The sequence below is a fragment of the Malaya genurostris genome, chromosome 2 (assembly GCF_030247185.1).
Source record: "Malaya genurostris strain Urasoe2022 chromosome 2, Malgen_1.1, whole genome shotgun sequence".
In the NCBI taxonomy this organism is placed as follows: domain Eukaryota; kingdom Metazoa; phylum Arthropoda; class Insecta; order Diptera; family Culicidae; genus Malaya; species Malaya genurostris.
The window spans coordinates 262,081,012-262,095,848 of record NC_080571.1 but is presented as its reverse complement, the minus strand read 5'-3'; the positions used below and the strand labels follow the sequence as shown (position 1 = coordinate 262,095,848).

The window sequence follows — 14,837 nt, the reverse complement described above, 5'->3', positions numbered from 1 at the left end:
CAGCTAGTTTTAAATTTGATCCGTATCTAACGAGAAAAACAGCTTTAATAAATGGCACGATAGATTTGTGATGCGGTGTTTGTTTGTTTGTTTGTTTTTTTTTTGTTGTATGGGTGCCCACAGAGATAGGACTATAAATGAATGCTGTGGCGGCCAAGTAAAGCGAAGTAGGCTTGGTTTTTCTAGTAAATTTGGCCATTTCTTCATGTGTTTTCATATGCACAGGAGTTTAAGGGGTAAGATCACCATAGAACTTTCAAAAAATCTAAAAAAAATAGGGAGCCTAAAATTTTCCTAAAACCTTCTAGAATGAGAAGTCTTGTGGTTAAATCGACTCTCGAACTGGTTGTTTACGACAGTTTGCGAAGGCGCTTCGTGCCGCGTTAAATGCATCTTGAGACAACGCGTTTCTATAGAAACACGATCTTCAAAATCGGGCTATCTCATTGCAACTACAAATCAATTGTTGTTGTAAACTTTTTGCCTTTCGCATTCAGAAAGGTTATGTAATCGCTGTGAAAATCGACCGCAGGGCCGAGTGTCATATACCCTTCGATTTAGTTCGTCAGTTTGTGACAAACAATGCCACTCAATTCTCTCAGAGATGGCTGAACCGATTTTCACAACCGATTCAAATAAAAGGTTTTATGGTCCCATAGACTGCTATCAAATATGATCCATATCCGACTTCCGGTTCTGGTATTACAGTGCGATTAGTGAAAATTTTCAATTTCATAAGTATTTTCTCATAAGCGATGGCGAAACGAAGTGCACATTTTAATTAAACTTAGTGCCAAATTCTACTTTGGGACTACTAGTTTCCGGTTTCCGTTTCGAAAAGCACCGATAATAGTGAAGGAAAGCTTCTAAAACGGAACTCACTTCAATTTCTCAACAACAGTAAAACCTATTTTCACAAATCATGATTCATATAAAAGCTCTCATTGTCCTTAAATATACTGTGCAATTTCATCCAGATCCGACTTCCGGTTCCGAAATTATAGGACGATGAGTGTCAGGCATTCCGTCCGCAGCGTGCCATCTTCAATTTTGTATAGAGTGCAGTGTTGCACACTTAAATTTATATTTTTCAGGTGAAAATAAATGTAAATTTGTAAATTTTTTATTCAATTTGTACCAACTTGTTAGTGTTATTACATAATCATGATAACGATACTTTTGTGTAAAAGTACACTTATTGCCTTTCTCATATAGATAATTTATGCAATCACTTGAAAATGTCAAACATTGAATTTCATCCCGCTTTTAAAGGGTAAAGTGTGTTTAAAATTGCACACCGTCTTTTAGAACGACGATGCGAAAAAGAGTAAAATTTTTGATTTAAGTCAAAACTGATTTAAATTGTAGGTTATATTAGTTGCTTACTAAACGAACCGACTTCGGCTGTACTGGTTGCAATTTCCCGGTTCCAGAAGTACCGAAAATAGCGGTCAAAAACTCGAAAACGAGACTCATTCATTTTTCTCAAAAATGATTTGATCGATTTCCACAAACTTAGGCTGAAATAAAAGTTCTTATAGTTTCATAGGTTGTTGTTTAATTTCATCCGGTTTAGACTTTCGGTTTCAGATCTATAGGGTAAAGTATGTATAATCATTAAGAGCGACGATGCAAAATAAAAATGAAAGTTTATGTTAGTTCATACCTAAAGAAAGTTTTTTATTTTATTCAAGATTGAAAAGAAAATTTCTAGACAGAATCTTCTAGTGATATTTTTGGAAAAAGTAAGTGATTTCGATAGCTTTCACTATATTTCCGGGAGATGTTTCTGAGATTATCCTATTCTTTTGCGCACATGCTGGCCTTACCCCTTAATTGCAAAACAATGTTTCCCCGGTTAGGAGCTAGCTACGGGTTCGAGTCTTGTCTATGCGGATACATTTTCACGGTTATCATTACATAGTTGCATTCGCTTGTCATTGTTTCGATATGTTTTCCTCGGCTCTACGTCTTAACAAGACTAAAAAAATCACGATATAAATAGTTTGGTTATTCACGCCCTCCAGTTATGTCTGTGACATTCCGCATCCGCCTTTTTCTTATCATTGTATCTTGGATCCTGTAATTATGAAAATGTTTGCAACTTTGATTTTTTTTAATATTTTGTTTTAAAGTTATTATTAAGGTGGAATACAGTCACAAAAAAATTTGATAGCGTTGAATTTTAACCGCTTGCGTTGAACGAATCGTCGCACAAAGCATAACAGGCAAAAACGACACATAGAACTCCAAAATAATTTCAGTGATTGTGCGCAGTGGGCTTACCACAACTGGAATGAACTAGATTAGAATCAGATAAGAGATATGCTTATGACATTATTCTTTTCGGGGTGCTAGAATGTCCAGTAACTGAAAAAAATTCGTCTTAGATAAATGTTTTGCTCTTGCTTTGATATTATTTACAATGACAGAATTTGTTATTTTGTTGCAACTTTCTCATGCAGACTTTAGTATTTAACTCCTATTTCAAGCTGAATAATGTTAAATTCTACCATAGAGATGTTCTGTTTTAAAAATAAAACTTGCTCTTGATTTGCCATTTATTATTTTATTTTTATCATTTCAGCACAAAACCCAATGCATAAATTTGTGTCATTTTTTTATATGTAATTTTTTCTTACGGTATAACGCTACCGAAACCACTTTGCAGATTTTTTGTAAAATTTTGCTCCAAACACAAGTTTTCAGTTCTAAAATCATCCCCGTGAAACGGAACAGTAATCGTTTATATTTTTCAAAAATCAACTACGGCTCGTTAAAGCAAAATTTCAAAATCCTAAGAATACTTAGTTGTGATAAATTTAATTGTGGAAACTTAAGTGTTTTTGGTTTTCCGAAATTCTGTCTTGATTTTGAATAATTATTCAAAAATGAGACGCGCCCACTCCGCTTAATTTTACCTTAGGGGGTTATTTTTCTGTTTTCAGGAAAATATTCTGCGTCCTTTCCTTTATCCGATAGATTCGTTATCATTCAAGACCAATTTGATTCCGTTCTTTTACCACGTGTCTTATTATGTGAAGCAAATACACTACCATTGGGAAATAGGATAAAATCCACTTAAACGAGGTACCAAGATATTGAATTCAAACTCTCGAAGCTAGACGAAATAATTCGAATTTCTCTGCATTTAGTACTCGAATTCGATGCCAGAAGGGATAGGGTCATTTTGTTGAAGACTGTATTACCGAGAGGCGTTTTGCAGAGAGCCGCTCCCCCTAAAGCTATTTTGCTGAGCTAGTCATTTGACCGAAGGTCATTTCACCGAAAGGGTTATTTCTCCAAAATAATTCAATTGTTCCAGTATCGTATTGTAATTGACTGGAAATGAAAAGAAATGAAAGATGTTGGCGCTCTCGTCAGTTTTGTGGACTCCAAATTGTACATCTAATTACTACTAATTCTAAATAACGGATAAAATTGAATGAGTTTGCTGTGAAGTTTTTGTCCACCATTTCCAGTACTTCCGGCACCGGTAACAAAGAATCAGTTTAGCCGAAGTCGGTTCGTTTAGTAAGCAAGGTTTTTGGCTTAGTCTCTCTGTTTGCAATTTTAGACATAGTTTGCTTTGTAGTTCCGGAACCGTTAGTTGCAGTGGCATACCGAGAAAATTTGACGCCCAGGGCCAAATAAGATTTGCCGCCTTCATCGTTGGTTTAGTAGGCAAAAAATCAAGGCTGAACTTCATCTCCTGAAAAACGACTTGGACGAGCAAACAAAGACCCTTAGGATCTGCCATATCTGAGAAAAATAAATTTGTTCCGTTTTGAAGTTTTTAATTATTATTTCCGGTATTTCCATTGTATAGAAACAGGAAGCCGGGAGTTAATATCTATTTTGCATCGTTGCTCTAAATGATGGTTTGCTATTTTAGACATACTTTTACCCTGGAGTTACAGAGTCGGAGTTCGGATAGAAACGAATAGCATTCTAATGTCGTTTTCGCTTGAAAAAACTAAAACTGATGGTAGCTCGTATGCACGGAATGCATAAGAACGCAGGTTTGAGTCCTGTCTCAGAGCGTATCTTTTTCCAAAAAATCAACTATTTCCGGTGCCTCTGGAACTGGAAACCGGGACCCATGATAGCCGGAATCAGTTTTTTGGCCGTCTACTGATTATGACTATTGAATGGAATAGTTTTGAGGCCCCTTTAGAAAAATTGTCAAGCGTTTGTTTTGCCCATTTAAGAGGTAGTATAAAATTTTCAACACACTTTACCCTATGATTCCGAAACCGGAAGTTGGATCCAAATGAAATTCAGAAGTTTTGTTTCAAATCATAAGACCATTCATTTAAATCGAAGCTTGTTAAAATCGGTCTCGCCATCTTTGAGAAAAATTAGTAGGCATATTTTTTTTTACATTTTACCCATAACTCTGGAACCGGAAGTCCTATTCAAACAAAATTCAAAAATTTTGTATGAGATCACAGGACCTTTCATTTGGCTCTTAGCTTGTGAAAACCGATTCAGTCAACTCCGAGAAAGTTAGTGTAAAATAACATTTTATACACACATACACACACATACACACACAGACCTTTTCCGTACTCGATGAACTGAGTCGGGCTTCGATCCAAAAGTCGGCTTGCACAGTGATTGTATAACTTTTCTATATGAGAAAGGCAAAAATTATGTTTATAAGTTATATAACATACAGCAAAAGATATTCACGATCAAATATCAAACACTCTCTCATAGGGTAAATTTTGAAAAGGCGCTCCATGGTATTTCACGGCAAAATCGGTTGACCGGTATCCTAGAAATTCGAGTGTATACCTAAAAATTTTACCCTGTTACTCCCGAGCCGAAAGTTCGATCTGGATAATATTCAATAACAGGCTATGGGACCAAGAGACATTTCATTCGAATCTAAGATTATGAAAATCGGTTCAGCCGATTCTAAGGAATTAGAGTGATTTCCGGTACACGATCACTTTTGTTTCGATACCTCCGGAGTCTGGAACGATGATCCAGTATATCTAACGCTCATATATTTTTTTGACGAATAACAGTACATTTGGCGTAAAAATCAAGAAAATACAGTACGTCGACTTTGAAAAAAACAGTACATTTTACAGTACGCATTTTTCTAAAAATAGTGAATAAAAAACAAAAACAAATTAATTTGCTTTTACGAGTAAAACAGATTTAAAAAATGACATGAGAATACAACTATATAATGAAAACCGTGGAAAAGTCTCTGCGGTGGCTTAATTGGCAAAACGATTTCACCGGATAGGAGCTAGCTACTGCTTCGGATCCCGTCTCTGCGGTTGCTTTTTTACTCTTTTCATCACACAGTTGTATTCGCATACCATTGTTTAAAACTGTTTTCCTCGTTAGATGCTGATCAAATGTAAAACTAGCTCAATACGGCTCTACGCTTTAACAAGACTAAACAAATCGTTGAAAGGAAATAATTATCAAATAAAAGTTGAAAGGAAATAAAATCTAATAAATTCATTTTCATAATCTTTTTCTTATGTCCTTTTTACGGCATTTTTAAGTTCGACGAAAACTAAAAAAATGCACGAATTATTCATCAAACAGAATTTTTTTCTATTTTTTAATCATCAAAATTTCACTAAATTGTTGTGACGCGGTCTGAACAAGAGTGAATAATGAAAAAAATGTTATATGGATGCACTTACACTCACATTCACATTCGCTACGTGTTGTTACTGTCCTTTATGACGTTTTGTACTACCATCAATTTCTAGAAGAATACAGTACATTTTGGTGTAAAAATAAAATACAAATTAAAATACAGTACATTTGAGGGTAAAAAACAGTACGCAGTATTTGGGTCGAAAATACAGTACAATACTGTAAAATACATTACGGATACGAGCGTTAGGTATATTCAAAATCAATGTATTTGGTCATCAACTAATTAACTGGACAGATTTTAACAATCTATGCCTTTTTGGATAATTATTACCGTGCGGAATCGAAGTCTAAAGGTCAATTTTGACAGATATTGTCAAAAAACTGAAAATTTTAACATAAAACTTCGTATAACTCAAAAAGTAAACATCCGATCTCAAAACCATTCAATAGCGTTCAGGGTGACATAGAGACCATTCATTTGCGACTAGTTTGATCAAAATCGGTCCAGCCATCTCTGAGATCTCGACCTCTTTGTTGACAACACACATACAGACGCACACGGACATTTGCTCAGTTCCTCGAGCTGAATCGATTTATATATGGCACGGAAAATGTTTCTAAAGTTTGAGCGAATTCTATATCTATTATTTATATTTATAAAAAAGGTGAAAAGGATGACATCATTAAAAATAGGGCCATCTATGTGTTACGTTCGGAACTTTTCAGTCTATGTGTTATTGTCTTTGAAATAGAACGATTTTTTTTTCTAGGAGGTGGACAGAGCCTATAAAAATCATATTTGTTTTTTAATAACAATATTTTTTAATAATAATTTAAAGTTTTGTTAAATTCGAAGTAGAACTCTTGGACCTGTGCAGCGAGCATAGGCTTGAAAATTTGACAAATTTCCGATAGGCTTGAAAATTTGACAAAACATTCTTGAAATCGGTTTTTACAACACGGAAAGAAATCCGTTACTGATGTCATGATTATAAAATCATGAAGCCAATTTTTTTTTTCGCATGAAACCATGAGCAAAAAGTCTTCTCCCATGAAAATTAATCATGGTCCGAAAATGCGTTACTTGAGGAATGTATTTCTGTCAAAGCTCGTAACTCCAATTTTCTACCCGTATATCACTTTAAACCCTCAGCCTCGAATGATGCGACGTAATGCTCAATATATTAAGGGAAAAAACAGACATCGAAAAGCAAGAAGTACTGAAAATGTTTACATAAAGATAATGAACCGAAAATTCACATTATTAGAGACTAAACATGTTACATTTTGTATGAATAAATCTGAATGTGTTCTAACATATTCTATGTGACTGTTGTTAGAATAATATTCTGAGAGCTAGCGTAAACCGAAAAATAAATTCGACTATGAATTTGGAACCATCTAACGAAAATAAGAAAAAAAAAATTTTCAACCGCTTTGAAAAATTTGTTTCATAGATATAACAACACAAGCTATATTGATTCACCTAAATATTTTAAATAAGACGATTTTGCAAATGATGTTTCGAAGAAAAAAAAAGCAAAATCATTCCGCGGTATTTGCAAGAATTCGATATAGAGTTTGTTTTTTAAGAGGGTTGATTCACTCGTGTTTTTTCATGCAGTTCGTTTAAGTGATTAGATTCTGAAACAAAAAATCAATACTGAAGCAATGAACGCAAGTGAACACGTTATTTTAGGCGTGGTCGTTTTCCAAAAACATAATATTTTAATTGGTAATGATTCTGATTAAAAGAAATTTGTCGTGCTTTTCACTGTTTGGCTCTTCAAACGTATATCATTTGAGACATTAGTTAAAATCGCACAAAAAATTCGTTCATTAAACCATTCCATTTAATTTATATTTGAAATTTTCATATTTTGAAACATAACGCCTGATTTTATGTTACAAAGATTACCATCGTAGCAGAAACACGCCTGAAGTTGTACTCATCAACGTCAAATGCGTTACGCTTAAATTTCAGCGAAATCAGTCCAAATGGATCTTGATCCGAGAATTTTTAATCATGGTGTATTATCATAACATGAAGAAATACTCTTTCCCTCAAATCATGACTCGTTTTGCTCATTTCTAGAATCGCAATTTTTCCCGTGAATGACTGAGTGGAAACATATTTTGAAGAACCAAAATGATTGAAAACCTTTCAGAAAAGATGATTTTTTGAAAAAAGATTCGCTCAGAGACAGGATTCGAACCTGCGTCCGTATGCATTCCGTGCAAACGCGGTACCATTTCGCCACCCTAAGCCTTGTGATAGACACAGCTCTTAAAAACAGTTAGGCATGATAGCATATAAGAACGCAGGATCGAGTTTTGTCTCTGAGAGTATCTTTTTCTAAAAAATCATCCTTTCTGAAAGTTTTTCATTCATTTGGCTTTTCCAATTTATGTTTTCACTCAGTCATTACTGAAACTGAACTTAGTTATGGCGACTTTACGTCAAACCAACTAAAATTAATAAATCATTCTTGAAATATTTTACTATAATTATTATTTTAAATACAGAGAAAAAATAAATGATAACAGTTCGGCTGAAAAGTTCGTATCGTTTAATAGGAACACACATTTTTTTGACAAAATTCGTTTTTATTATTCAACATAATTGCCATCCGAGGCGATACAGCGATTATACCAATCTTCCAACTTTTCGATACCATTTTTGTAGTACGATTTGTCCTTTGCCTTAAAATAGGCCTCAGTTTCAGCGATTACGTCTTCATTGCTTCTAATTTTTTTTACCAGCGAGCATTCTCTTGAGGTCTGAGAACAGGAAAAAGTCACTGGGGGCTAAATCTGGAGATTACGGTGGATGAGGGAGCAATTCGAAGCCCAATTCGTACAATTTCAGCATGGTTTTCATCGACTTGTGACACGGTGCATTGTCTTGATGAAACAAAACTTTTTTCTTCTTCAAATGAGGCCGGTTTTTTTTTAAATTTCGTCCTTCAAACGCTCTAATAACGCTATATAATAGTCACTGTTGATGGTTTTTCACTTTTCAAGGTAGTCGATGAAAATTATACCATGCGAATCCTAAAATACAGACGCCATAACCTTACCGGCCGATTGTTGAGTCTTTCCACGCTTTGGGTTCGGTTCATCGCGTGCAGTCCACTCAGCTGACTGTCGATTAGACTCCGGAGTGAAGTGATGGAGCCATGTTTCGTCCATTGTTATATATCGACGAAAAAAATCGGTTTTATTTCGATATAACAGCTCCAAACACTGCTCAGAATCATCAATTCGTTGTTGTTTTTGATCGATTGTGAGCTCACGCGGCACCCATTTTGCACAAAGCTTTCTCATATCCAAATATTCGTGAATAATATGTCCAACACGTTCCTTTGATATCTTTAAGGTGTCAGCTATCTCGATCCACTTCACTTTACGGTCATTGAAAATCATTTTGTGGATTTTTTTCACGTTTTCATCGGTAACAGCCTCTTTTGGACGTCCACTGCGTTCATCGTCTTCGGTGCTCATATGACCAGTACGAAGTTTTGCAAACCACTTACGAATTGTTGCTTCGCCCGGTGCAGAGTCTGGATAACACTCATCAAGCCATTTTTTTGTATCGGCGGCACTTTTTTTCATTAAAAAGTTGTGTTTCATCAACACACGAAATTCCTTTTTTTCCATTTTTTTCACAATAACAAAAGTAGCCTCACTCAAAATGCAATATCTCACAAACTAATAATCAGACAGCTGTCAAATTTATACACGTATCTTTTGAAGGTTGGTACTAACTGAAAATGGTATGGATTTACTTCTAGTGGCGCCCTCTTATAGAAACGATACGAACTTTTCAGCCGATCTGTTATTTTGTAAGTGATAGACCCTACCCGCCCCTTAATTCAGCTCTAGAAAAAAATATGGCTGATACGGCTTTATTGCATCGTTTTCATTGATGTGCTGTTTGTCCTCGCGGTCCCTTGTATATCTTGACTTGAGGTTGCTGCCAGAGTGCAAGTGTCACGCGAAGTGTTTAGATGCGCGTTTGGTATAGTTTGAATTTGATCAAAGCATACCTGTCAGAGTCAGTGAATGCGAGTCGCTAATGCCGTTTTCACTTGATGTCAAACCTAATTCAGTTTCCAGCATAACTGCTGTCAAACCGTTTATTTGACGCTAGTGTCGAACCTCATCTCAACGTTTTTGAACTGAAAATCGAGTCAGTTTCGAACCTGGTTTTCATATCAGGTTTGCTCAAATCCCTGTTGCTAAGTGCAAAACCAACACAGTTCCGTGTTAAGTGTTCGTTTGATGAAACTATAAAATTATGCATTCCGAGCGAACTGATTAAGTTTGCATTGAAATAAAAACTTACAGGCACTATTTTAGTGAAATATTTCCAACGGTACAATTACAGAAATATCTGCGCAATGATGTGGACAAATTGAACCCACCAGCTCTTCGATGCTCAAAATACAAGATCCAATGTAAGCAATCGACAGCACATCCATTCCTTAGCGCACAAGGACCAAAATCCTAGAGAAGTCGAACCTTCACTGGCATCAGATGACACAGCAAAGTTAGGAAAAGAATTTTCTCCCACTCACATGAATTGCGTGGGAAAAATTCATCGAATGAATAAACCTAGATTAAATTTCAAAAGTTTTAGAATTTTTCCATTTGAACGAACCGGATTGTGATAGGTCTCATGCTCGAAAGTTAAATGCAATAAATTCCGTTCAAGTCGGATTTATTTGATTTTCTACGCAAGTTTTACTAGTTCAAATGAGCATTCTCGTCCATAACCCATGCTGTAGTCACACTCAAAGCTAATGAACTCGATAAAATCGGAAATAATTCAATTTATTAAGCTGATATCCCTTTCATGACAAAGTAAAACAATTTTGTCACAAGTTTAATTCAATCTTCGATCCCCGCCGGTAGTGCAAATGTTTTCCAACTTACCTTTCAATGGCCGTGTCGTCTGTCTCTAAATGTGTTATCCTTGATCAACGAACACTTTCTCGAATTCAATTCAAAATCTATATCAAAGAATCTCACTTCAGACACCGAAAAGGGGTCGAATCCTACTGGGACCGATTCAGGATTCCACCTTTCGTCGCAGCACTACAGCCCGCACCGTCACTGGTCTGCTTGGTAGATCGAATCTTCTTTTCAATCGCTCTATGACGTCTTTCGTTTCCGTGCTAGCTCAAAATCCTTTTCCGAACTTTTGTCCCCTCCGCCAAATTTTTGGCATTGAACCAATCAAGAAATTACCGAATTCCGTTGTTCGATGTAATATCGTTCCAATGGCTGCTGACTGCCGTTTCTACTTGCTTCTGTGTCCCGACATTGGTTCGATTACGGTCGGGAGAAACACGCAGGTTTGCGGAGGAATTTCCACTGTGCCGACACCACTCGGAAAAACTTCCGGTAATTTTTTGCTGGAGTGGAGGCGTTTTTCTTTATCGGATCATACACAAGATTGAAATAGACACACTCGAAAGCTTAGTCGCATACGAGCCGGATTGAATCGGCGAGAAAAAAAAAAGACGAGGTCTATTTCGTATGCACACAGACACTTCTCTAAATCTTTTTATCTTTTTTTTTCTTCCCACCGTTGATAAGTTGGAAAAACTTAACTTTGTTCACTCCAGGGGGCGTCTCTCTTTGCAAAAAAGTTTAGGACGCTTGGGTTTGTTTAGTACCTACTATTCACAAGGGGTAACAGATGGGCGGATGTTTCCGTAAGAAACCGAGACGGCTACTGGTAAAATTTCCCGGAAAGGACGGTCTATGGAGTTGGTTTTCAACTTTCGAAAAGCGGATAGCGTAGCACTACACAATTACCTACCACAAGTATTCCAGCTGTGACAGGAACGAATCAGAACATTTCCCGTATTATTGACAATTTGCCGTAGATACAAACACTGTGTAACAATATTTTCCTACTATTACGAGATACACCCACACAAAATGAATGGCAGTTTCTATAGCATTTAATACTTCAAGATTTCGGTGAAAATTCTTGCTCGTTCCTTATTTGTTTCCATAATACAGATTCCAATTTCCTTGGATTGTGACTCCTTCCTAGCACTCTTGTTCCGGTAGCGAAACACCGACACCCACTCAACAAACCCACTCCGATTAACGTTGTTTTCGACTAATCCGACTACGTGGTTCTTTTTTTTTAGTGAAGCTCCCCGAAAGGGTGTGATTTTTCACATTTCGACCCGAATCATAGCTCCTGTTTCTTAGCACTTTCTCACGTCGTCATCGCTTCTTGTTTACGGAATACAGCCCCAGAACAGTAGCACACCAGAGAACACTTGATAACCGTATCACACACGCGCGCGTCTCTGAATAATTGAATTATCCTTTCATCAACCCCGTAAGCTAGGATTCGAGGACGCTTTGTCCGTCCACGGTGTGTCCAGATCAAGCAGCTCCGCCAAGAAGGTTGCTCCGGAAATCTAATCCACTTAACGGACCAAACGGATGTCCGGATAGTCTCTTTTGCGGACACTTTGAACCCCCCGCTACACAGTCATGTGTCGTCGTGAGGGAGAGGGACTCCTGGGAGATAGCACGAAAACCGTACCAATGCGCTAAGAATCTCGTTCGATACTGACACGGCCACCGAAAAGATCAAATCAGTTCTCCGTGATGGCATCCCGCACGTGTCCGCACCCTTCTCTAGCGGCAGCCCGCATTCCTCATCGATCCTATTCAGCTCGCCACCATCGAGTAGAGCGAAGAGTCGCTCGCTTGCTTCTCTCTGTAGCATTTTGATTACGCTGGGAAAACCAGTACCAGTGCGGTACCAGAATGCCGGATCCAGCAAGGGTGCTGCACGCCGCGGTACAAGAATAGAGAAACAACACGAAGGATCTCACGCAAACTCAGCTGTCGGATGCTTCCGCTGGAATGGCTGAGTTACCAGACGTGGTTACACGGTACTCACAAATGCTGCACCCGCATGGGATTGCTTGGATGTTCAGATAGAAAAGGCACAGAGCACAGAACAAACAAACAAAATAAGCAACGGATGTTCTTCAAAGTCAATTTGTTACGCTTTCCTTTTGCTGCTCGCACTGTACGCGATACGATGCGGTATTCGTGTGGTGTGTTATATAAGCGCTTTCACTGATGATGGCGCATGTTTTCAAGAGGCAGCACATTGTGTTTTGAAGGCACTCGTTGTGGTGATGATGATGATACCACCAATTATTGCCGAACTGCTGCAACTGGGCAGTGAGCAAACTGAACGCGTCTGCCAAGTTATGAGGCCTGAGAGTGATAGTAAAAGGTTTGCAGGTGTTAACCTACTGCTATCAGATCAATCTTCCAACAGTTAATGTCGGGATCCTGCCTAGCGTATTCATTTATATAACGATAAACGAGTCGTCAGAATGATTGTATCTAGTAGGATCTGATATGAAAAAGTTTCATATGTTATTCTTATGTTTATTACTCATTCGAAAAAACTGTTTTGATCCGTCTAGTGGTGCGACTATGCCTTTCTCATTTCACTCAAATTTTCATAAACATTACAATAGGATAGTGCCACTTGTCAAACTGGGACCGAAACAATCGACTTAACAGATCGGCTGAAAAGTTCGTATCGTTTCTATGAGAAGGCGCCACTAGAATTAAATCCATACCATTTTCAGTTAGTACCAACCTTCAAAAGATACGTGTATAAATTTGACAGCTGTCAGATTATTAGTTTGTGAGATATTGCATTTTGAGTGAAGCTACAGGGCCGGCACTCGAAGTGTAACCAACTTCAGACCTTCGAGCCTGGCGTCAAGGTAAATGCGACATATTATCGGGAAAGTATTCTGGAGGTTGCTTTGAAGCCGTGGGCAGACAAACATTTCGGTGGCAGACCATGGACGTTTCAGCAGGACTCGGCACCGTCTCACAAAACTCGAGTGAACCAAGAATGGCTGAAAAACAACGTTCCGAACTTCATCACGTCCACACAATGGCTCTCGAATTCACCAGATGCGAATCCAACGGATTATTCTCTTTGGGCCATTTTGGAGAGCAACGTCCGAACTAAAAGATACACCAGTCTCGAGGCGCTGAAAAAAGTTATTGTCCGCGAGTGGGCCAAAAAACACCTGCAAGTCACATTCCGGCAGCTTGCGATTCGTTTTTTGACCGTCTCAAGGCCATAGTCAAGGCAAAAGGTGGTCATATCGAGCAAAAGTGAATTGATTCTGAATTTTGTATTATTTTTACACATTGGTACTTTGAATTAAGTAAAAGTAATTTTTAAAACTGAATTTATGGCCTTTTTAATTGGTTACACTTCGAGTGCCGGACCCTGTAATTTTGTTATTGTGAAAAAAATGGAAAAAAGGAATTTCGTGTGTTGATGAAACACTACTTTTTGATGAAAAAAAGTGCCGCCGATACCAAAAAATGGCTTGATGAGTGTTATCCAGACTCTGCACCGGGCGAAGCAACAATTCGTAAGTGGTTTGCAAAATTTCGTACTGGTCATATGAGCACCGAAGACGATGAACGCAGTGGACGTCCAAAAGAGGCTGTTACCGATGAAAACGTGAAAAAAATCCACAAAATGATTTTCAATGACCGTAAAGTGAAGTTGATCGAGATAGCTGACACCCAAAAGATATCAAAGGAACGTGTTGAACATATTATTCACGAATATTTTGATATGAGAAAGCTTTGTGCAAAATAGGTGCCGCGTGAGCTCACAATCGATCAAAAACAACAACGAATTGATGATTCTGAGCAGTGTTTGGAGCTGTTATATCGAAATAAAACCGATTTTTTTCGTCGATATATAACAATGGACGAAACATGGCTCCATCACTTCACTCCGGAGTTCAATCGACAGTCAGCTGAGTGGACTGCACGCGATGAACCGAACCCAAAGCGTGGAAAGACTCAACAATCGGCCGGTAAGGTTATGGCGTCTTTATTTTGGGATTCGCATGGTATAATCTTCATCGACTACTTGAAAAGGGAAAAACCATCAACAGTGACTATTATATAGCGTTATTAGAGCGTTTGAAGGACGAAATTTAAAAAAAAACGGCCTCATTTGAAGAAGAAAAAAGTTTTGTTTCATCAAGACAATGCACCGTGTCACAAGTCGATGAAAACCATGCTGAAATTGAACGAATTGGGCTTCCACCGTATTCTCCAGATTTGGCCCCCAGTGACTTTTTCCTGTTCTCAGACCTCAA

At 37.7% G+C, this 14,837-nt stretch overlaps 1 protein-coding gene across 1 annotated transcript in view; it reads right to left on the bottom strand.

The window, feature by feature from the left end:
• The window catches only part of LOC131429747 (uncharacterized), a 228,542-nt gene extending 216,320 nt beyond the window's left edge, over positions 1 to 12,222 (bottom strand). The window contains exon 1 of the mRNA XM_058594077.1: positions 10,573 to 12,222. The gene's annotated coding sequence lies outside the window, so the exon portion shown is untranslated. The remainder of the gene's footprint in view (positions 1 to 10,572) is intronic.
• Between the last annotated feature and the right edge of the window lie 2,615 nt (positions 12,223 to 14,837).